We start from the raw sequence: 24,777 nt of genomic DNA on the forward strand, positions 1-24,777 counted from the left end.
ACGTTTGCAGCATTTTCCCGCTTTGATACCTTCACGGGGACGAAATCAATTAAGTTTTATTCGCGCCATGAACGCCTTATGTTGCTTCGCATTTTGCATCGTCCAATTTGCAGTGAAACATCGAAAACAATTTTGCCGCATTGCCAAAGCGTCATCTCCTGGCTCCTCTTTGCCTTCTTTTTCAGCCGTTGCTCCTCTTTTGCCGCATGGAATCCGCAAGGAAAGCGCAAAAGAGGAGAATCCACTTTCGACTTTTCAGAAAAGTGAAACAAATTCGCATAATGGATCCTACTTTCTTGAGTATAACTTAAGGGGATGCTGAAATGACTGTCGAACTTTGGCGCGAAATTTATATTGTTACATTTTATATAAAATATTTGAAATGCTTAGAATGTGTGTGTAGAATGGACCCTTCCACCGTCCATTCCTGAGAACGCAACCAGTATATTGTTTCATCGTCTCTCCGAGTTTGCACATGAGAGCTTGTGAATATAGCTCTGGCATGAAATATTTCTTTAACCAGAATGCACTTGTAAAAAACATGATGCGAAATATTTATTAAAGTGACCAGCTCATGAATGGATCTCTAGCATAAAATATTTCTTAAAAAGTATATTTGCAAAGTTCATCTGGTGTAAATTTCTCAAAATTGTTTTTATTTGGTATACGTATAATATAACGTATAATATTTATTTATAATATTTATTGCCGGTGAAGATAGGTAAGATTGGTATGGAATTTAATATTCCAACTTATACGATGTAATTTGTTTAAAAATTAAAACTACGAGCGTGTTTCAATAATATTGCCGCAAAAACGGCACAATAAATTAGAGTGTTCACATGTCGCGTTAATTGCTCGCAAAATCATTTGTAATATTTATCTCTTGTTTCTTGGCGTCTTGCCTCGTGAAAAATAAAAGATGAATTGCATCTATTCATTACTTTTATTATCTTTCCATGATAAATTCTGATAAATTCGCAATTCTGCGTATCTCGTCGCGTATCACCATCCTTATATAAAAAGACAGATATTTAAAATAAATAAATAGTTACGCGTTTGCGTTTGACACAAATATCAGTAAACACTTAAGAAAATTCAGTGAAACTCCGTGCCCTGAGCGAGTTTAATTGCAGACGTCTTTCTTCTACAGAGATGCTGATGCGCGCGATAAATCAGCCGCGAATAAAAGTCACGTCTCCATTTAAATGCATCGAGATTGGGCGCGTCGCTGGTCGTCACGCGGCACCCTCGCGACGATAACAACGGCGAGGGTGGGTGCGGAAAGACGCTTGTAAGAAATAATTGAAACGTCGGAGATGTTTGATTCATCTCCCGCGGCTCTCTTCCCCTCATTTTACATGGGTGCTGCCTCTCTCCGCCGCCGATGCGGGATGCGAGGCTTTGCGTCCACCGTAAAAGGGGGGAAAGAAGCAGCGGTGCGACGAGCGCCAGGGGGTGAGGACAGATCGCGCGATAGAGCATGAGAAACGTCAAAGGCTGTGGTCTATCTGATTGGACAGGAAGTCCCAGCTCTATAGGAATGCACTTATCCGATTGGCCCCGCGAATCAGCCGCGTCAGCTTCTTCGTTTGTCCCCCTTTCAGGGTGTCGTCCTTTCCTGTACTCCGGGTTAGACGAGGACGACGAGGATGGTCGACCGCCCACCTACCGATTTTACTCTAGCAGCTTTCGCATCAGATGCCACTTAGATTCCGTTTAAAATAGAGAGCTCCGCCGCCGTTTGCAGTGCTATCCGCAATTGGTTCTTCGTGACGCCAACGATGTCTTGGATGCTCTAGAAGCAGCGAGTACTTGCGGCGTATGTGATACAGTGGTAATCATCGTGTTGCAATGCAGTCGAACGAAATCTATGAAAACCCATACAACTGAGGACTGCGACATATTTCGTAACTAATATTTCCTGGCAGCTTCAGGTGCAAAAGCGATTTGCAACGGAAGAAATCTTCCTCGAACCATGTATCAAGCGCGATGTTAATCGCCTCCGTATAATTCTCCATTATGGACGATAGTTTTAATCCAGGTTTACCTTGAGGTCCAACTAAACTCACCCCCGGGGTCGCCGCTACGTAATTCCAGGGGATCGGCCGAGCTTCCAATCGCGACAAATGGCAGCAGCCGCGTTTCGCTCGCGAGTCCTCGTAGTCGTAAACGTTCGCCGGGGCGGGCAAGCCAGCATTTTCATTAGCCAAGATAATCTGTTTACTGCCGTTGCAACGATACGGCGGCCCGGCCCAGCGTTGCGCACATACCACTCGAAAGCCATGAACCTCGCTCGCTACGTTCAACTACCCGACTCGCGTATATACCTCCATATCGTGCCACCTCTTTCACGTACATGTACACCCCCCCTCTCTCTCTCTCTCTCTCTCTCTCTCTCTCTCTTCCTCTTCCTCTTCCCCTTTCCCTCGCACGCGTGGTTCCGTGCTGCTGGCGAATCTTGGGCGAACCAGTCATGAATAGTGCATGGTGGTTCGCGCTGGTATACACAGGCGTTCTGTACAGCGCACTATGGCGCAACGTCGGAGTCGTTCCCCAGCGCCATCCGGGCCGGGGGGGCCGACCGGGTGCGCCGAGAGCGAATTGAATAGTGGACGTCATCTAATATACAGGTTGTCCCACATGTTCCGCTACGCGTCACGTCGTTTCGGCCTGACATTATTTATTGCCACAGCCGTGGATACGCTGTGTTCCACCCGCTCTTCTCTGCCTCCCCGCTCCCCTTCCGTCCCCTCGCCGCACTAGCTCGGCTTGGCTCGTCTCTCTCTCTCTCTCTCTCTGCTATCCTTTTTCCGGTTCCTCTTGTTGCCTCTCGTGTGTGCTCCCTCCGGTGGCTCTTTTTCGTTTCCTTCATGCAGTACACGTTGATGCACACGTCTGCATGCACGCACTTCTTGCGCGACGCCTTGCGCGCGCGTATCTCAGCATTCACCCTGCAATCTTCTGGTGATGCGCGCGACAGCAACCTGTCCCGCGCTACCCACCCCAATGCAACCACCCCGCCCGACACCCCATTCCATCCTTGGATCTATTTGTTTACCGCCGCAGTACAATTTCCAGTGATTTATACCTCCCGCGCGTCCCGGCCAGCTAGCTGCCCTCGAGTGGCTATGCCGGAATAGCCAAGCTTTTTCCGACAACATCCCCGATCCAACGTTGCACTCGCGATGTTGCAACAACAATATGGAGCCACGTGTGGAATATCTACATTATTACTTTATCCGAGTGAATGTTTCCAGCTGGAGCAATTTAAGCAGAGTGCGTGTTAAAAATAAAACGATTGTGCGAGAGAGCGATGCGATAGTCTCATCTTATTTTTCATCCATTTGAATTGAACATGATGTAATCTAGTCAAGATATTTTGAATTATTATTTTATAAATTCTGTGCAACATCATAATAATCAAAGGTTGCAACTTTGATCAATTCTTTAATTTTAAAATGAAAAACGTTCAAATCGATAGCTATGTATGTAACAAACAAACTTGCTTTGCGTGCTTTTTGTCTCGCATATTTGCACATTGTTTATTTTCTTTCGCGTCAATTCCGTTCGAAGCATCGCATGCACTGAACTGGTAACAGGCTGCCGTATTTGCACGAATTATTAAGTGTTTAGGGGTTCCATTTTCCAGCATCCGTCTATACCACCTACACAACGGTGCGTGCGTGGCTTTTGTTCCGCGGCCGCTTACGCTAAATCGTTAACCAGGATCATATTCGCCGGACGCATTGTCTGCACCGTGCCTTTCAGTCGACTCGTCAACCGGAAATCGCGCGCGACGCGACGAATAATTACGCGCGGGTACCAATAATGCGACTGCAGCGGTGCTTTTCCGGAGTGGTCCAGGAATGCCGTCCTGTCTGAACGAATGCTAGGTGCTACGGAAAAATATAGAGATGTAGAAAGCGATAAGTGCAGAGTTATATCGAGGCGAGGTTCGTAAAAACAGCGTTTCTGCCAGAAATAGTGAGCTTCGTCAGAGGTAATCGAACTTCTCGCCTGACTGACGATGAGATGAAAAAAACAAGAAGAAGCGAAGATTTTAATTTACGATTGGACCAAAGTTTATTAAAAAAAAAAGAAATGATTGATCAATCCTGCAAAATGTGATGCAGATAATGTCGTTTACAACACAAGTATTTTTACAATACAATACAAGTATTTTTCAGGTCATACATCCAACGTAAAACCCGGGGGGTGAAAAACGTAAATTTATATCCCAACAATTTCGCAATACAAGAACCGCACGTGCTCGGCGTAACTCGGCGAAAAATATCAATTAATTTTCCATCCAATATCCGTGTGTCGTGAGCCCTATAAAATACAATTCCGAGGAAAAATTTAGTTCCGAATCCCGGCAAAATATTTCCGGTCTTTTAGGAAATCGAGGGAATCGTTTTATAATCCTTTATTCGGCGGGGGATAATCGGCTGTTCATGTTGTCGTCGGTTTATTCGATACATCCACTCTCGATTTTATATATGCCGCTGATACACGTGTAACCGTAATCTAGATCAGAAAAAGAGACAAGTTTACGCCGTGCGGTTTCAGCTCACGCTACTAAGACACACGCCCACAATGGACGAAAACGGGGCGAGCATGTACGAAAAGCTTAATATTTCATGTAAAAGGTCTGAAGCACGGATTACGAGGGGTGGCTTCCGTAGAATTGATTGTTGCGGATTCTTACACGCTTCCCTCACAAGCGGTCTGCTCCCCTCGTTAAAATTGTTGAAAGTAGGGTGATTGCTGTGCACGAGATATCTCTCGTTTTTAATAAAACGCAGACCATGCAGTAATTGACGATCAACATAGCAAGTATTGGCAATAATATTTTATAGCTCGTATATTATAGTATTTATATTATTTATTTATTCTTATATTTATAATATAAATAAATATTTTTAAAAATATTTATTTATCATTATTCCGTTTTCCGTTTTGTTTGAAATTAGCAATATACACATTTATTTGAAATATGCAGTTTATCGGCAATTATTGATATTAGATCAATATGTTTTATACACATGATTTATAATTGACAAACTTACCTCTGGTTAGCATTTATAAATTTTATTTTTCACAATGTCTACTTATAATATTTATACATTATATATTTAGAATAAAAGTAAGATGTGTAGTAAGGAATTAACAGGGATATTTAATTTTAATGACCGCATTTAGAGGGACGCAAGAGAGGCTGAGGGTACAAAGTACAAAGTCTGGAGCGCAAAAGTTGGAAGTTGAATAAATGCGTGACCACCAAAGTCCATGAAACTGACCGGCCGACTGCTCCTTTGATATTACAATACTCTCAGCGCGGCATAACGTCCGGACGAAAATCGGCTTAAGTACTTTTGAATAATAACGAAGGGCACGCGCGCATCGGCCTCCGACGCGAATGCGGGCATTACGTCGAATCTGACTTTTGCTGCAAAATTAAAGGAGACTCGCTTTCATTCGGGGCGACCGAGCGCAAGAATATCAAGAATAATTTAATATTCTCTGTTAATAATTTAATAATATGCTCTGCAATTCGACCTTCTCCTCAACTTTGCGCGCGGCTAACTCCTCGAAGCACTTTGAGCGTTAAAGCGACATTCCGTGTCGCCGTTGCGTAACATCTTAAGGATTATGGTTTATCAAGGTTTTCCTTACTTTTTTTACAACGCCGAACGAACAACACTCCACTTAACTTTTATGTGCAGCCTGAAATATTGAATGGCGCACCTCATCGAGGAGTGCAACGCTCGTTGGTGTAAACGATCTGTTACGTCTATACGAGAAATTGCGTTCTCGTATAACGCACAGAGAGAGCGTTAAATTAACGCAAGCAATAAACGTATAAACGACTAAAAGTGCATGTAACGTTGTGTTTAACGTGTTTAATGAATGAAATGTGTGCCGCCGAGCAATTTCCGTCAATTACGAAGCCTTTCGCGTTGCGTAAAAACCACCCTTGTTATACAATATAATAGAATTGAACGATAGACCACGCGACTTTTCCGAATCAAGCCAGGATCAAGTAGTTGCTCCTCTTATTCAACTTTTCTGTCTTTTCTCTTAATCCTATACTCACCTCTTTATTTTTTGTTTTTTTTTCTTTCCCTTGCGATATCGACATTTATGCAGCATAACGGAGCACAGCGCCGGCTGGATCGGAAGGGTTATCTCACGTAACTCCTACGCGTTTTTTCGCGTATCCCCCGTTAACCGACAAACCGCGATAAATCGTCGTTCCCGCGCGATAGTGATGGGGAAGGACGGCGCGTAACCCGGAATTTCGAGAAAATCGACTATGGTCGCGATGACGACCGGCGTGGCGTGGCGTGGTGCGGTGCAGTGCGGTGCGGCGTGGCGTGGCGTGGCGTGGCGTGGTGTGGCTTGGCTCAGCGCGGTGTGGCGCGACGTGGCGCGGTGCGGCGCGGTAAATAAACGAGCGTGCATGCCCCTGCTCGCTCGTGGATATGGAATTATTGATCTACGGCTGTAGCGGCGATTTATGGCCGCGGATAATGCATTCGGAATGCGTTTAACGGCCGAAACGGAGTCGCCTGCGCCACCACGACCGACCGACCGGCGACTTTGTTTAGGCGACTCAGGAGGAAGGGAGTCGTCGGGCGAAAGACAAAGAGCCCGAAAACGTTCCCGGCGTGCCAGCGATTCAATCCGTTTCGCCATTTCCCTGAAAATGCGAGGGACGCGAGTTAACCCCGGTGATCGAATTATTTTCGGGCGCTAAAAAGAGAGTGATCTGCCTGTAATCCTATTTATACCGGAAATCTCATTTCCATTGTGGACGCGATAAAAATATATCAAAATCGCGGAAGTGCGAGGCGCACTTTAATTCTCAGCAGTTACGATTTCCATCCACCTTCGTGTAAAATTCACGCGCGGATTTGTATATTTGTTTTAACACCGTGGCAAAGCCGCCGTAATGATTATCGCGCGATACTCGAAATAATTTGCGCAATTTCGTAACGCGCGCGGCTATTGTTGCAACATTTTATTTCCGCGACGTTGCGCGCGGCTGGAAATAATTCCAAATATGATTTTCATTCGCCCGTAGAGCATAAAATATCGTGCCCGCTATCGCTTATGAACGTTGTATTTACATTGCAGAATGTGAGTCGTATCGACGGTAAATTAATTAACAATACTAATTTAATTAATATCACGTAATGTATGGCGTTTGCATATGTATTGATTACAGTTACCCAAAGTGCATTTCCATCCGAGAAAAAAAATTCTTCATTAACAGAAGTGCGCTTAAAAGAATTCGGCATATGCAATCATTTTTGCGCATTCGTGCTTTTATTACATTTTATATAAGTACAATTACCCGGGTAGAAATTATGTTTGGTAAAAGTTAGGGCCGAGTAAGGCATGCCGGCTCTGACATTCGGTCCTGATTCGGTAAACCAAATTCGGCCCGGATAAGGGGTGTAACGCATTTTACAAGTTTGGACCGGATCATGTCTGCCGTATCTGTTCCTAAGTAAACGCAGGGGGGAATTCACAACTCAAAATTTTGTATACCACTGCCGATTTTAAACAATGCTATAAAATTCGAAAAAACACTGCCAATTAATTATTCTGACAATTTAATCAAAATCCCCCCGTACCTCCCGTAAAACGACAATTTAACTTCACAATTGTCTCAATTAATTATTATTAATGATTTATAATAGGCCACTGCTTATTTTTTTCAGTCCACTGCGGTTTTCCGGATGGTTATTTATAATGTGATAAGCAAATGTTTCTTGCGAGAACGTCACGCTTGGCCTGGCCATCTATCGGTCGCTTGGTAAATCAGAAAAAAAGAATATTCGACATGTCAAATAATTATTGGATCTGGCATGCCGAATCCGGTATACCGATCAAAAATCGTATTCGGGCCTTATTTGGCGTACGCTAGATCAGGCATGCCAGACCAAATTTCTATCCGGGTAGTTGGATGACATGTATTTCCTATTCGTCAAACAAACGCACGGTGCACGTAAAGCTATTTATCGTATATTCTCTCGATTCACGCGGAAATAATATTCGCACGACTCGAAGTACCCATCCCCGGAATGGACTGCGACACCGCCGCCTTGGGCGCGCTCAACTCAGCTCGCCGATTTTCATCCCCGTCCCGCGTCATCCCTCTTCCCTGTGCATTTTCTTCGACTCGTTCGGCTCGCAAAAAGCCGAGCTCTCGCGTTGAGCTCTCGCGCTGCTTCATCCTCTCGACGAGGGGCCGGTTCCAGGCTGTTTTGCCTTCTCGCGCGAGGACATTTAAATGGTGCGCCGGCACCCTTAAAAAAGCCGTAGTCCTCTCCTCGACCCTTCGCCGCCGACGAACCGGGTCGAGGAAAAACGCGCTTCAGGCGTGCACACAATTTTGCGGAAAACCGGGCCGGGGATTGCCCAGGCGACGAAAGAAACTACGTGAGAAATGAATAAGAAGGTGAAAGAAAAAAGGAAACGAGAAAGAGGAAAGAGGGGGTGCAGAACGACCTACTTGACGATCCTCGCCGCGAATGTGGAACGAGAGAGCGGAGAAACGTAGCAAGACACGTGTGCACACGAGGGTGTGGGTGCGCAACGGGAGGGGAGAGAGGAGGAAAATGCGAATAGGAAAGGGTAAAAATTGGATACACCATTGGCCAAGGGGGTGAATAAATAAAACGGGGCTGGCTACCTGGTGTAGGTGCCGCCATCCTACGGATAGCACGGACAGTTCGGCAAGCCGAGTCGCGTATCTATTTTTCACGAACCGCATATTTGCACGCTTTGTGTGTACTCACGATCTCGAACGTAAATTCCGATAAATTTGCAAGACGACAAGCGCCTAATATCGGCAGTGCCGTCTTTCACTTTATCTTGACTAATGGAGATATCTTCCAGTGCGAGAATCATCGTCTATCTATTCCATTTCGCGTTGTTAACTTATCGTTATGGACTTTCCTCTTTATACATATTTACGGGCTATTGACGCTATTGGCGTAACGGATTTTTCGAGTAAAAAAAAGAATGTGGACTGATACATCTTATAAATCTTTCCTATTTCCGACTGTTGTTTCCCTTTGATTTTTCTCTTATTTAAAGCAACGCTTCTGAAGTAAAGAGCACATGAAATAATTGTGCAATAAATTGATACTTCCACCTCATTGTGCGATATCGTTGCGCCTGAAATATCAAATTTACGATGCGCGAGTTGATTTTAATGAATCCCACTCGCAAATTGTCCAACTTTGGGAATCTTCGCTGTCCCGCATTCTCCAAATTTGTACATCACTCCCCCGAAGAAAGCACGGCACAAATAATTATGGGCTGAAGTTTTCGCGACTTCGTGCGATAATCGCGACGCGCTTCGAGTGCCAGATTTAATCGGAGGGGTCGAATTTAATGAATTCGTTTCGCAATTTTCCGTCTTCGCGAGGGGGAGAGAAAGAGGTGACGTCATCTCGTCCTCGCGTTCTCGACTTCCTGAATCTCGTTCGCGAGAGATCTTGTCTCCGCCCTTATGAATCAAATTGGAATCGAAAAGCGATAATTACACCGTCGTAATGGTCGCCTTAAATACAGACGAACGTTTTCTTTTTTCCCCTGTTCGTCTGCCCTCCCTCCCTTCCACTTCACTCGTTGGATACCGCGGCAACTAATGTAAACTGACTGACGGACGAGGAAGGGACAGAAAAGGGGTTGGGACATACAATAGCCTTCGATGCCTCGAAGGAAGACGGTGGAAGGAATTGGGAGGATGGCAAATGGATCCTCTCCGTCCCGCCTTGGGAGCGGAAATGAACGAAATGGCCGCTAAGCGAAAAAGCTTCCCTTCTTTGAGCCACCGAACCCGTCCAGAAGTGGACTCGCGATGACTCCTTGATAACTGAAGACATAGAGGCGTATCGATTTTTTTCAGGCACTGCGTAACTGCACAATTCTTCGTTCATGCAAAACTGCCAATCGCGGATCAAGCGCCTCGTTGCAATTACGTATTTGTTTTATTAGAATATGTGTCATCAGCAAGTATAATATATTATTATTAATTATGCGTTAAGAAATTTCCATATATCTTTTTTCTTTACGTTTGCACGGAGTCTCCATCTATTTTTACATCCAATCCCATGAACTTGACACTCGGAAGAGCCAATATTTCATTTTTACCATTGCCGGGAGCACCCCTGCTTCGTTTCGAATGGTGGGAGAGTCATCATCACAATAAGTTTGGGAGATGATGTGGCATTAGCGTCGAGTACGGCGGTGGGCATATTTGTCAATAGGCGACTGTTAATGACAGCGAGCCACCCCTCACCTCGTAGCCGCCACCCTGCTCTACGCTCATCCCCATGTTCTATTAAACCTCGGGTCCATTAACATACGTAAATAGCCTATTCTATCTATCGAGCAACATGCAAGTGGTTGTATCGCGTTATTCGAATTGCATAGAAGGAAACGCGTTACCGTACTCGCTGTGGACACGAAATGAAGGGAACATAAAGGACTAATCATATACCAATTACGATTGGAGATCCATCCTGGCTAAATAAATTCATTCCCTGTAACGTACTGACGTGTAATAATAAAATCTATCATATCTCTCTCTCTCTCTCTCTCTCTTCGAGACTTGGAAATAAATTCTTTATAAATAAATCGCGGCGTACATCGATTCTTGTGGTTATCTTATGAATAATCCGCGATACTTTAAACTATGAACTTTCCATTGTACAATTGATTGACCTACGTATGCGGCGAGCGTGATAGACGTGCGTGCGACGGGCACGTTTGCACACGTACTCCACAACGGCCAGTAAACGACGATTTCAGAAAACGTGTGCGTGCTTGCCGGAACTACCCTTCAGACATCGCATATGAGATACGCGAGGAGGCACAGTGCGGGACATAAGCTGCTTCGGTAAGCACGCCGACTGCAGACGGCCAGACGGCAACGATGCTGTTAGCGCCCGAGAGGGTTGACGTAGGCGGCACATCGCACTACGAACAACCGTATTATTAGTTGACTGCATCACGCGCGGCTTAAGAGGCGTAAAAGGAAGCGCGTCACACAGATACACGCACACGCTAGGATGCGCGCGCGAGCAGCGAGGATAACCCATGGCAGGCGACGACGAGGACGAAAGGAAGGGCGAAAGGACCTTCGGGGTTGGGTGCCGCTCGTAAGCAATAAACCTACGCCTCGTGGCGCAAGGCGCGCATCACACCACGGAGGGGTTCTAAACATTCCGCGCGTCTATAAGGCGTTAAACGTAGTGGCTTTATCGCCTCTCGGCCAACCGGGACACGCAGGCAAGAGGCGCTTTTACGGTCGCGAGGCTCAAGCCTGCGCCTCCTGATACCGGTTAACTTTCCTGATCGTTATCGGCGGCGCAGTCACGGTCATCGCCATATATCGTAGCGCGAGAACGAAATGGAGATTTGTCCTCGTCAGGCACACATCCGCACGTACGTCCTAGGAAATCGCGTTTACGACGTTACGCTCATCCGGCACGGGGGTGGTTACATGCCTGGTATCGTCTCTCTCCATCCACGCCTTCACGCGGATAGACACCGTTGCAGCCGGCCGCAATAATAACGCTTCTTATCGCCGCTTCCCCTCGGTTACGTCGCAACCGTAAAAGTTGGGGTAAATGCCGGTAAAAGTAGAAAATTGTGGTACGCAGTCGCGTAAATCGCATCTGCATTCGAAAGTACATGCGTCTGATTTTTATATAAATTATAGTGCAGATAAAAAATGGACAGTATTATTCGCGGATGGTTTTGGACATTGGTGGAGAAGATGGATCTGTCTTTATACTCGATATTTATCACACGTGGCTATTTAGTGCTAAATTTATATTTGTCGAACAAAAAGATGGTATATATAATATCTTTCTTGTAGATTGTCTCTATCGTGTACGATAATACATAAAAAACAAAACGTGTTTAAACCATTTAAACATAATCATGTTTCTGTTTGCGGATCTAGCTACTGGTCTCTAGAACAAAGAAGTAATAGTTAAAGAAATTGGGGTTATTTTAAGTAACACTTAACGGTCCTCCGTGCCGGCCGAGTAAACCCGATGATCTCGACGGTCAATTTAAGTACGAAACGGTGGAAAATCCGCGTGAAACTAAAGGTGCGAATAACGTGCAAACTGCATAAATCCCTGATGATCGCCCATCTCCTTTACGCCTGGCCAAAAAAGACGGGAAAGAAATCCGGGATAATCAGCATAAAAGGTGCGAGCGATAGGACGAAAGGGTCGAGGACTGTGCTCTTATCGGAGCCACCTCCGGTCCGGGCAATGGCGGTCACGGATGGTTCTCTCCGGAGGCTCTCGTCGCGCGGCACCTGCTCGGGATCGGCGCAATATTCGTCCCCTTACCCCGGGAATCCGCGGGGCAGCGCGCACCCTCTTCCTCTTAGCTGCAACCACCGCTGCTCAGGACTGATCCATATGTAACGCGAATGAATATTCAACCCCCGCTGCGAGAGTGCCACCCTCTCGTCAGGGTTACTGCGTTTGCCTCTCTCTCTCTCTCTCTGTCTCTTCCTTTCTCGTCCTCCCTTTCGCTCTCTATCTCTCTCTTTATTCGTCCTTGCTTCCCATCGTTCCGCCATCGTCGTCAACGATGTCGTGGCGAACGGCAACAGCCGGCGATGCCACGGCGACGTCAGCTTCATCCTTGCAAGAGAAAGGGAAAAGCGAGGTAAGAGCGAGATCCTAAGTGCACCGATAGCACGAAAGGCGATAACGCTATCTGCCCGCTGACGACGTCCCGCTCTACGCCCCGTTATCCCCGGATGACTGGTGGTAAATGGGGAACGAAAATTTCCGCGCGTCTTTTTAGTGAGCGAGGAACCAGACTAGGAGGGCGAGAGGAGGTAATTTTTTATTCGTCGGGTCATAATTATTCGTCCTCATTAAGGAGAGCGTAAATACTACAGAGTAACATACGAGAGACGCCTGCTGATGGTTGACGTATTGTCAGCGTATGTACAGTATACGTTTATATTCTGTCCATTCTAACTTCAGAGAAAAATAAGATGTAATGCTGTAATGCATTCGAATGATTGGTGCGTGCGCGTGCTAAGATAGATTGCTTTGTTTGCACGATAAAAAGGGTGAAAACGTCCTGGTGGATGGTTAAAGTATAATAGATTGCGATGCTTAAGTGACGTACACAATTGCCGCGCGCAACGTACGCTCCGTTCGCTCTTATGAGCGAGCAAACGAAAGCTCTGGTGAATGCGAGAGATGCGGGAAAGCTTGCTGAAGAAATATTTGTTTACTGATTGGGTAAATGCGAATTTTTCGTAGTACGCTTGCCGGCGGAAATGCCTATGGGGAACGAGGAGTTCCGGGATTCAGACAACACCTGTATCGACTCGGTACATAAATAACTACGCTTGCAACGCCGGGCGCGAAAGCGTCTTAATGAACGCAACGAGATTTACATCGGTTTACTATGTTAACGGTTTTCGCTTCGGATTTTCCGCTCGACACTTCTTTCGCAGGTCTTTCTACCACGTAAATGGATACGCGCACTTTTTCTTCACACCTGCAGTTTTCATATATCCCTTACAAAGTTAGATAAGTAGCCGTATTCTGGATCAAATTCAGGATTTTTACGATTTTTACGGATTACAGGCTGCTCGAAATAAAAGTGTGCACGAATTATCAAGTATTTCACGTTCTACGTTCAAAGGATTCAGCGTCAGAAACGAAAATTTAAAACCGAGTTCACTCTTCCGTTTCCTTCATTTAAATGCGACTCCTAAATTGTGTCTTCTGTGTGGAAAGTTTCTAACTTATTCTTTTATGACACAGTTACACTGATACGAGGACAATCAGATAATACAGCGTATAATTATCTTGTATCATTTGTATGTACCTATTCTTTGTCGTTCAAACTTGGAGCTAAACTAAAGAAATAAAGATAAAGAGAACTCTTTCAGCCGGAAAATAATTTTGCTCGCTAGTCTGATATTTTACAGTTAGTACATTTTATTTAACACCCGCGCCAAGATGTAGTGCGTTGTTTTTATGCAATAAATCGAGATCGTAAGTATCCGCTGAGGTGGAAAAAGTTGGCTTCACTTTAGCAATTCTTATTTGGCTTACGAACGATAACGCGACTACTAAACGATCCCATACAAATGTGTTTACCGCGAAACTTCGGCGCGAAGACCCAGTTTACGTTTCCCTTGGATGCAGAAGGGAAATTCGGGATTTATCGCGCGCGCCTGCGATCTGAGCTTTTCTCGAAATTTATAGGGTCAAAATTCGCGCTAGAATTTCTTTCGCAAACGCGCCAATAATTTCACGCGCAAAACTTCATATTTGCTGTGCTGCGCTGTAGTGTAAATAAGCGAGATTGCCTTCGTGAAAGTTTGGACGTCAGATATTTCCTTTCTTCGTCAACTGCGCTCTTCGAAATACTCGAAATACTGAGAAGATTGGCTTCCTTTTCTCAGTATTTTATTTTCCAGAAAATACGATTACTAAAACGTGAGTATCACAATTTACGAAGATCAGTCTTTTTCAGTCGATTGTTCAATCGATAAATGAATGTTAAATAAATTTTTATTGTTTAATTAACGAGAATTAACCTTTGTAAAACTCAAAATCGATGTGTTGCGATGATGGTTTCCGAATTATTTCTCAAGAAATATCTGTTCTAAGTTCATTAAGGGATGCAACGGTTTCCACGCTTCAATGAACTCGATTATGGAAGTATACCTTCGAGGATACGTTCCGGAAAACCAAGAGATACTAGATAAGTAACTATTATATGGATAATGCGGTATTACATGGAGAATACCGTAGGTACTCGAAGTCACTCGCTCCAGCAACGATTACAGCAATTCAGCGGAAAATAATTTTTGTTTGAATATTCCCAGGGATCGATCTTTCGAGAGAGCACCACGAAGGAGCTCACGGTACTCGAGGGAGCTCGAAGGTTTTAGTGGAAACGGTTGAAAGTTAGAAGAGCATTGCTCGCGCGGCGCGCATCGGCAAAGAAATTTATGGCAGTTCGGCGAGACTTTATGCGATCTGTTTCGCAAAATTGTTTTATGCCGCTTTCCCGTAATCATATCAACTGCTTTCGCGAATGGCTGTCCATCGTTGCTGATTGCTTCTTGCCTTGGTCAGCAGATACATGGCAATCTCTGTTGTTCGGTAACGATCATGAAGCAGCGTGCAATCGTGAAGAAGCGATTCTTCGTTTTTGCATGACGAAACTATCCTGTTTGCTCAAATTTTACACGTTAAAATGGATAACCGTATTCATGATCTTTGTTTCTTTTCTTCAGTTTGTTTATGACATTTCACGATTATAATGGTGAGAGAAATGTATTTCTTCGGTGTTTTGAGGAAAAAATGAAGTTGAGCACGGTTAGTGCGTCGGAAAAGGGCCGGTGAAAGGAGATTTCATGGCATTTGCGGTATGCACTATCTGGTTTGCTTTGTCCGAATTTTTGTGTCCATTTATCTGCACATCCATTCGCCAATTCCTGCATCCCCCGACTGGGACCACCACTACCATCACCGCTACTACCATTGCTCTTATCCCTTGTCATCGGCTTTCATTCCTGAAGCCAGCAAGTATCCGACAAACCCTTCTCTATATTCTCTCTCTCTTTCTCTCTCGTTTTCTCACTCGTTCTTTCTACCGCTGTCCCTATTCGCGCCCATCTCCCTTTCATTTTCCGGCTCTCTTCCGTACTGAAAATGCCTTTGTTTTTGCTGACTACCTCGTAGTGTTCTAAGCCCGATTGCAATTTCGACGAGTTTCCCCTCATCTCTCTTACCGGCGAATTTTTTCGGGTTGGTGCAGCTAAAAGGCAGTAGAAGAGATCTATTATTAGATGCTTTCTGAATTTTTCTTCTTCCTTATGTTTGCGATGCAACCTCCTTCGATTAATGCAATTGGAAGTGATAAGCGATTGAAATTATCAGACGGAGCTCGTTGTGCTTTAAAGAGACAAGTAAATGTAAATGTAATGTTTAAAAAAAATTATTTCTAGCATTTGTACATCTGCTTGTAGCAGCGGAAGGAAGTGTGACCTTTTCAACATGAACTTATTTAGAGCTCTGCTTATCATTTCTTCGACGACCTTTTCGAAATAACTTTCTCTCTCACTTTTCCTCTTTTATCGACTTTTCTCCATTATTTTTCCGAGAAATGTCTCGCGATACATTTTCTGCTGCTTCGCTGTGATTTCTATTAGCAGTTAATAATAGAAATGACGTGAAAGCGTTGCGTTGCTTTGTCCAGCGAGACATGAGCTTTTTAATTTACAATAACTTGTCCACGGAGGAAAAAATGTACGATTGCTACATTGAATTATTGACTAGTAATACGCACAATATTGAAAACCAGATGAATAAAAATTTTACATCATAATTGCGTCGAGGCTTTACTTCAACCTAACGAGAAAACAAAATGATGGAAAAAAAATGTAAAACTCCAACTGAACCCTCACTCGTAAAATGTCTTTTTAATTGCGTAATGACTTCCGGTTCAGATTCGTATCAGCGATTTCTTCGGGGTGAATCCGTTCGCGTGCGTACACGTGCGGAACCGACGTGGAGCTGGAAGATTAATGAAATCTGGGAGCGGTCGTGCCGAGGTGTGGCTTTCGAAAGATTCGTGATCGACCCGGATAGCGATTTGACGTAACGCCATTAGTATATCCGTCGGATTGTTCGCCGACACGAACAGTTCAGTGTCAAACTTTGTCTGATCTGATTCTGATTTCTCTAACGCATCGATACGTACTAAATATAGAGAAAAAGACTAGCAAGTACATACACGGCACATGATTGAATCTATTTTTTGAAGGATAGTCGCGCTCATAGTTTCGACAAACGTTATTTACGGGCGTACCTATCGTTCCGACATTAATCATCCGCGAAAAAGCTCAACGCACCAAGCGCCGTAGTTTCCACCTAAATCCAAGCACGTGCATGTGTCAACCATGTCGACACACGATCTCGCCTTCGTACTCGCGATGTCATAATCACCATGCGACGTCAGCTGGACGGACAAACGTGATCGCCTTCGAAGCTTGGCGGGTTGGAAGGACGCGAGCCGCGAAGACAGACGCTTATTGAAGTGCAATTAATCAAAACGACAGCGCGACTTCGGGGCAGGCGTCGTGTTGGTGGCAATACACGTGTACGATCACGTCGGTACGGATCGTCATCGGTGACGTCGATTCCCGGGTCACCATGTCGTCGCGAGTCCACGATGGTGATCGATCGATCGCGCATCCCGGTTACCGCAAACACACCGATACTCTCCGCCTCGATTCCTCCTGGGAAAGCGATCTTGGCGGTCTTTGATAGCGGCGCTTCATGAATGTGCAAAGTAGGCAGAGCGCTAACGGTGGCCCTACAAATCGATACCTGGACGGACGAGAGTATGGGCACCCCGTAAAAATCAAGATGCTTTTCTCGCCTCTTTAAATATATCTACCGTATCGCGAAATTTATTTTTGCCCTCCTTCCCCTGCAAAAAATTCCTGCTGGAGAATATTTTATAATGGTTAGTCCTTTACTCTTTTAAGAGATGCATGAAAAGACAGACGCGATACGTGTATAAAATTATCGTCATTAAAAATTGTAAGTTTTCCTCCTCATATACACGGCATAAATAACATCGCTACGTAATTTGTACAAAAAGAATTTATTCTGATTTGACGTTACGTATTCAGTCAAATTATTAATAACTTATGGCTTCTCGATATTTTGAGCGCGGATCGATACACCTCGTCAGAAGAAATCTGCATTTTGCGTGAAATGTTGCCTCGCGCGATCTCCCAAGTCGCGCAAGACGTGCTCCGGATGTGCTGAATGTATCGGATAGCTGTATCTCATGCCATGGTATCGGAGTCATTATTACAGGTGACAGTATCAAAGCTGTCGCTATAGGGGTACGTTCTTGCGGGTTTTCCAGCACGTCGCGGGATGGAAGAGACCGGGTTCACAACGACGTCCTGCTTCGCCAAGGAGGAACAAGTCGCGGTGCGGGTCGCTCTTTGATCGCGTTATCAGGAAACAATAGCTGTTTTGCCTGGTTTCGCTCGACTTTGATCGCCCGTCGTCCCGGAAAGTTTGCCTAACCCGGGGAGAGCCCTTTGAACGCGCGCACCTTTATCGGAATTCCCGTCCTAATGGACTCTTATAGGGAGTCTTTGCTCGTCTGCTCAGTCTCTCTCTCTCTCTCTCCCTCCCTCCCTCTCTCCCCCCCTCCCTTCCCAGTGTCTCCGAAACTCGGCCGATATCTCGCGGATGCATTCTGCCTGATTCCTGAATTCTCGCTGAGATTAATTTCTTGCTCGTACCTTTACTGAAAAATTTCAACCTTGATACTCTTTAACCAAGGCCTTGAAAAACCTGGAAAGATTTACACAAATGTTGATGTTTCATTTGAATATCAGACATATATATATATATTATAGCTAGCGTTACGTAGCAATAAACGATTATTAGAATATTTATTGTACTGGATACTCTATTTCACCACTCAAAACATATGTCAAATTTACTATGAATATCTTCATGATATGAAGAGAACAATTAATCGCTCGCGGGGTTCAGTGATTGCTCTCGAGAACGTGGATACGCGAAATGCTTTCCCGTAACTGTAATCCTGACATTTGTACGTTGTAGTCTCGGGAGGGCAAATGGCGGGAAGGAAGCGGCAAATTTTCGGGTTCGATGGGAACATCTCACTTTCGTGATCAGTTGAGTGTCCGAGAGTGCTGGTAACGCGATATCCATTATCGCGGATGTTTTGCAGCCAGCGAGCGGCAAGTCCGTGTCATTAGCGCGTCTCTGACCGATCCCCCATCAGTCATCTTTACCCGTGGATGACAACCGAATTCGCAGTGCCCCGTCCCAGATTGATGGATCCGCGTCCGTTTCCTCGATGTATCCTTCGCGCGCATCGTGGATGAAAATCCACCGTGGTGATCCCACACACGCACACATCCGGCCGCCGTGTGGTCGGGCAATCCACTGGTCATTAGTTTCCAAATTATTGCGTTTCTCGAGCGAGTGGACGGTAAGAAACGTTTATGCGCGTGTCACGATGATTTATGGGCCGCTCGCTCACGGACGCGTCCGTGGGATTCCTTATGTGCGACTCGGACGTACTGATAATCAATGAACAAGGTGAAAAAGTTAGCTACGGGGGGATGAGAGTGAAGATGGATCTCTCTCTTTACCGTTTCTTTCCTTTGCGATGTCGTACCTTTCCATCTAGCTAACATAACGTTGATACTAGCTAAATACAACGACATATGCAGTATTTAATTAGAGATTTTAAAAGTGTAGAAATTTTAAGAATTACGCAAGAAATGTGTGGATTATAATAATTCATGATAAGCCAGTCATATATCTACATTGTTACGCGGAGATGCGCGATTGTGTGCGCGGGATTCCTCTTATTCATGAAATTGTAAGTTTATTAAACTGCTGAATTTCTCGTAGCAGGAATTTTCACGCGTTCGGTGAAACTGGAGCAAAACGAACGTTGCTCCTATTTTGTGCTGCATTAGCACCATGTGGAGAAAACGTACGTGGAGGAAACAGAATAGAATCGCAGGCAAAGAAGGATACTTTTCAAGAATAAACCGTTTTAGTTCCACCAAACGTTACTCCAGAGCGAAGCAAGCAATTTTAATGGTTTCCAAACATACCGCACGTTACAATGAAATTTTCTCGATGCTGCAGACGAATGGCTACGCGTTTTACGTCTTTCGGCGATGTATGCGAATGGCCATCGGGCGCTTTTATTGTGCCGTAGATTCGTCTTGTGAGTTCGATTTCATTATCGTAAAAATAAGATCGACGGCGAAGAATATGCGGCGGAAGCCGTGCGCTCAATGACTCCCCCGAATTATAAAAGTCACGGCGTGTTGTAATGACCGAAGATCGGACCTTGTTTCTCACCCGGATTTCTTCGTCCTTTTTTCTCCCTCTGGATCTTCCTTTCTATTAAAAGCAGGGGAAAAAAGGAAGTGGCGCGCTCGACTCGTCTGGCGTTTACGACGGACGTAAAGGAACGATCTCCGAGAGTAGAGGGAGGTGATTGTTCGCCGCGTGAGGAACCCTGCAACTCTTCCTCCCTCTGCGATCTCTCGCAGGACGGTGCGTCGCGAATCGGCGGGATCGGGAACGGGACGGTAAACTCGCTGACTCGATATGTTCCCTCGGCTTTGATGTTCCTGATAAAAGAAGAAGTCCATTCCATAAAGCGCGAGGACGGTCCACCGTTCGGGAGGGTAAAAGGTATCCTCGAAATTTTATTCCGCGAAAGGATGAGCCAGGCGCTGCGCCGGCTCGGCGTGAACACGAGCATATTCCGGAGCGAGGAAAGGAGCGAGTTACGAGATGGCATTCTCTCTTCTCTCTCTCTCTCTCTCTCTCTCTTTCTTTCGAGTAATTTGAAAATTGCCCGAGGAAAGAAAATCGCGATACAGTTCTACGCGTTGTGTTTTACCTCAGCGATAAAAGTTTACGCGACGAGTATTTCTTGGGAAGCACGGTTACGGGTTCGCCGCTCTCAAAAGCGATTCCGGTGCATTCGCGTTACTCGCGCGATATTCAAACTCAACGCGAATAAGTTGATGTTATGAAGATCGAAGGCACAAGTGTGTATCTGGAAGAAAACAGGATGTTAAAGGATGATAAGGGAACTCCTTTCCAAATATGAAGGAAAAGCTGACTTTGTGACCACTTCGTGCGGAAGCTGACTATTCCGAGGAAAATGCTGACGTAAACCTCTTCCGAGATTGCTAATAAAAAAGAATATGGCGCGTTTATTGGCAATTTTTGAAGTTTCGGATGGGAGAACCGTATTTCCATTTCTCCAACTTATTATCTGAGAATTTTCGGCTTTAGTGAGATTCCTCTTGTTAAAGATTCGCAAAACCGAATGCGTAAAAAGATAATATTTATTATATTGTATACTGCCTCGATATGTATAGAAAGTATCCACTCTTAAAAAAACCGTGTTAAATCAAATTGAAATCATTGTTGCCTCTTTTCCGCGACGCTGATTGGTTATCTCGATTCGCGTTGTGCGTTATATTCAGTTTAGATTACCATCGCGCGGCTGTCTTCGCGTGGAGGTTAACAATTTGGTAGAGTGTGATAATTGTGCATATAATAAATAATAGATATAAGATATTATTATTCGAAAACATTATTAATATTGAAAAATAAAATAGCGCGCGCCTGTGTTGTACTAATAACGATATAAATAGCACAGAACTCCTTGGAAAAAGAAAAAACTTTTAATGGCTAGAACTTTTTCATTTTTAAATCTAAAGGATTTTCAATCGTCGAAGCCTCTTCGCAATATGCCAAATAACAATATAAGTAGCACAGAACTCCTCAGAAAAAAAATTTTAATAGCTAGAACTTTTTCATTTATTGTTTTAACAAATTTTAAATCATCGAGAACTCTAGGCAATATGCCAATTAACAATATAAATAGCACAGAACTCCTCGGAAAAAGAAATAATTCGTTAAAACAATAAATGAAAAAGTTCTAGCTATTAAAATTTTTTTCTTTTCCGAGGAGTTCTGTGCTATTTATATTGTTAATTGGCATATTGCCTAGAGTTCTCGATGTGTTATTAGTACAACACAGGCGCGCGCTATTTTATTTTTCAATATTAATAATGTTTTCGAATAATAATATCTTATATCTATTATTTATTATATGCACAATTATCACACTCTACCAAATTGTTAACCTCCACGCAAAGACAGCCGCGTGATTATGCACTTTTCTTTAAGACACATATATTTATTTACTATATTTGTACCACGTATCTTTTACATATTTATTTCATATCAATTTGCATTTATGTGTTTATATATTTATCTACATTAACCAGTTAAACTACTAATTATATTAAATTTTGAGTTTGATATTGATTGATTACTACTGGTTTATTAAACCAGTAGATTAAAGCTCACACTCCGCTAAACTATTATATAAATTATCCTAATGAAACATGAATGTAACGTAATGCTGTAACGATCATTTGGCTGGAGATAACTAGATACTATTTTTCGATTTCTATTTTGAAAACCAGCGGAGAGATGCTGAATCCTATTTATATAAAGGTCGTTCAAGCAAACGTTATGGTGCTAAATTCGATACGAAAATCCATGGGACCACTTGAGCGTTGGGGACAGCGGCGGCATAGAGAGGAATGGAACCGTTCGCAGCAGATGAAAATAAAGCGGGTCGATTCGGAAGCCAGCCTCGGATCAATTCGTATTCATTTAGCGCGCAGGTGTTGTTAACGGTGAAAAATTGTCGTTACCTTTTTCACAGCGCCCGCGATCAATGAAAGACACTCGTTATTTCGCCGCCTCAGAAGGGTGGATACGAAACTTTCCAATGATTTATCGTTCGTAACATTTTCCTGTCGTTCCCTCGACAGGAGCAACTGCGAATACCTCAAAAGGGGAAAGCCCGAGTTTTCGGCATTGTTTCGCGAAAGCGTGCATTTGCGAACGACAGAGGCGCACGATTTCCTATGGTTGTTCCTGAGTATCGCACATTGCAGCTTTGCAATCAATTTTTTAAGTATAGTAGCATTTAGTTGTAATGAATTGGCAGACATGTATTCATGTATCCGAGTTTCTTTCGAAAACTTGAAAGACTTAATTTCTGATTTCCGTGTATAAATGGGTCTCGTAATTATTTGATAACTAATCGTTATGTTTCTATTTTCTTTGTTGCAGGTGAGATATTCGTACAAAGCACGGCCACGAAAGATTATTTATTTCCGCATCGATCACTGGGTCATGATAAATTTATTCGCTAGTGGCTCGGTCGACTCTGCGAAGGCTTTAAAGCTTTAAGCGGGCGACGCGATAATCTCAACGAGGCAGGAGAAATGCTCGCGTTGATACGATATAAAGCGGAATTTCATTTTAATACGACATCGCGACACTTTGCGAGAATTAATTGAATCCATTTCGCCGTCGCGTCACATACCGTCTCTCGCCGGGATCTCTTTTCCTTCATATTTTTTTCCCTCTTTTTTTAACGCGTCTGCTTCTATCGAGAGGGCTGCCATTTCGTCACGTCGTATCTAATTACGGAACTGAGCGAACGACAGCTAATTACACAATTGAATTCGCACGCAGCGTCACAATCGAAAGAAGTTTTCTGTTAAGTACGCAGAGATTAAACAACATCAGCATCATAAAATCTCTTTCGTTTCCCCAAAGTCTCGTCTTTCATCTCGAGATAGTCTCCAAATAGTTTCATCGACTGCCAATTGGTTTCAGTGACAAAGTACATAACATTTGTGTATCGTAATTACTTTTTCAATGAGCGGAAAGGCCAGACGTAGTTTCCGTTTAATCCATCTAACGCGATTTGCTGAAAATACATATCCCGTTAGTTCATTACTGCATAATGGGACTGGCTACGTTGTTACGCCGCTTCCCGTGATACGGCGTGACGTTACATGATGTGATATGACGTACCGTGACAAAGCGTGAGCTCAGGCCGCGTGATAACAATGTGTCTCTAGACATCCTCGCGAGGGCTTAGAATTTGAGAAAGGTGAAAAGGGGAGAGGCTCGAAGGGATGTAGACGTCGAGGAGCGTCCATAGAATGGCGAGCAGAAAAATTGCGTGATGCATGCCCGGGCGGGGCAAAACGGGGCGACTGAGTCTGCTCTTCCACCCTCTTCTGCACCTTCCTGCCGTAAGCCGGGGATGATAGCGCGGAGCGTCTCGATTCACGCTCGACGATGAGGTCAGGAGGGACGACGAGAAAGGAGGAGGATCCTCGAGCCAGATGTAAGAGAAGGATTATCTCGCGTCGGGTTTCGAATCTGATAGCAAGCGTGCGCGGTGCGGGGTAGAAAGAGGGGAGACGGAAGAACCGGGCGAGCTTCGTCGAAGCCGCGGCTGCGGTCGGGGGTGGGTGGTGCTTTTAAGGTATTGGCCCCGGAAGCGGGGGATGAGAGTCAGCAAGACCGCGGCGCCAAGCCGCGCTCACGAACATACCTTGACGTATTACGCACGTAAAATGGAACTCTCGTGGCTGTCGAGTGACACCGGGACGATGATAACGCCGCTCACATTCGGCGGGAACGTGCATCGTTCACCCTCGTCGATTGCGTCGACATAGGTAAATCGCGGGTACATGCCCTTCAGACCGTTAGCTGCGTCGCGTGGATTCCAGATGCTGCGAGATTAGCCCGTTGAATTGCCCGTTGAGTCGCTTATTTCTCGTTCTCTTTGATGCCTCTTTGATGAGTCCGACTCTCCCGCGAGGTTCGCGAATTATCAGTCGTCTCTCGTTGCAAATGTCCGCCGCACGTCCATTGGCAAGCTGATCCACGTCGAAAGCGCATCCCGCGCTCTGCAACTTCGGAGGGGAAACTTTCGCCGGGGGTGAGCGATTTATTCGGAGAAACTCACGTCTGGCGCGAACCCGACGCGATGCTTTGATTGATTTTTGATCTTCGCGATCTTTGATCGAATGACTTCGCAATATCGTGAGCAGGCGCTGCTATTGTCATATACTTATGGCGCAATGTATGACGTCAGAATTGAAAAAATATATTACCATAAAATAAGTTACATTGGATGGGCGTAATTATCGAGTTAAATATCTCTTATTTTGATTGTTATGTTATACGTCAACTATTTTCAGTTTTCTCCGAATTTATTTTTCAAGCGTCGATGATAATAATAAAATTATTCTTA

At 44.5% G+C, this 24,777-nt stretch overlaps 1 protein-coding gene across 10 annotated transcripts in view; it reads left to right on the forward strand.

Moving 5' to 3' along the window:
• LOC105284583 (RNA-binding protein Musashi homolog Rbp6) overlaps positions 1-24,777 on the forward strand; it is a 589,200-nt gene that overhangs the window by 232,897 nt on the left and 331,526 nt on the right. The gene's annotated exons all lie outside the window — the stretch shown is intronic.

The sequence above is a fragment of the Ooceraea biroi genome, chromosome 6 (assembly GCF_003672135.1).
Source record: "Ooceraea biroi isolate clonal line C1 chromosome 6, Obir_v5.4, whole genome shotgun sequence".
Lineage (NCBI taxonomy): Eukaryota > Metazoa > Arthropoda > Insecta > Hymenoptera > Formicidae > Ooceraea > Ooceraea biroi.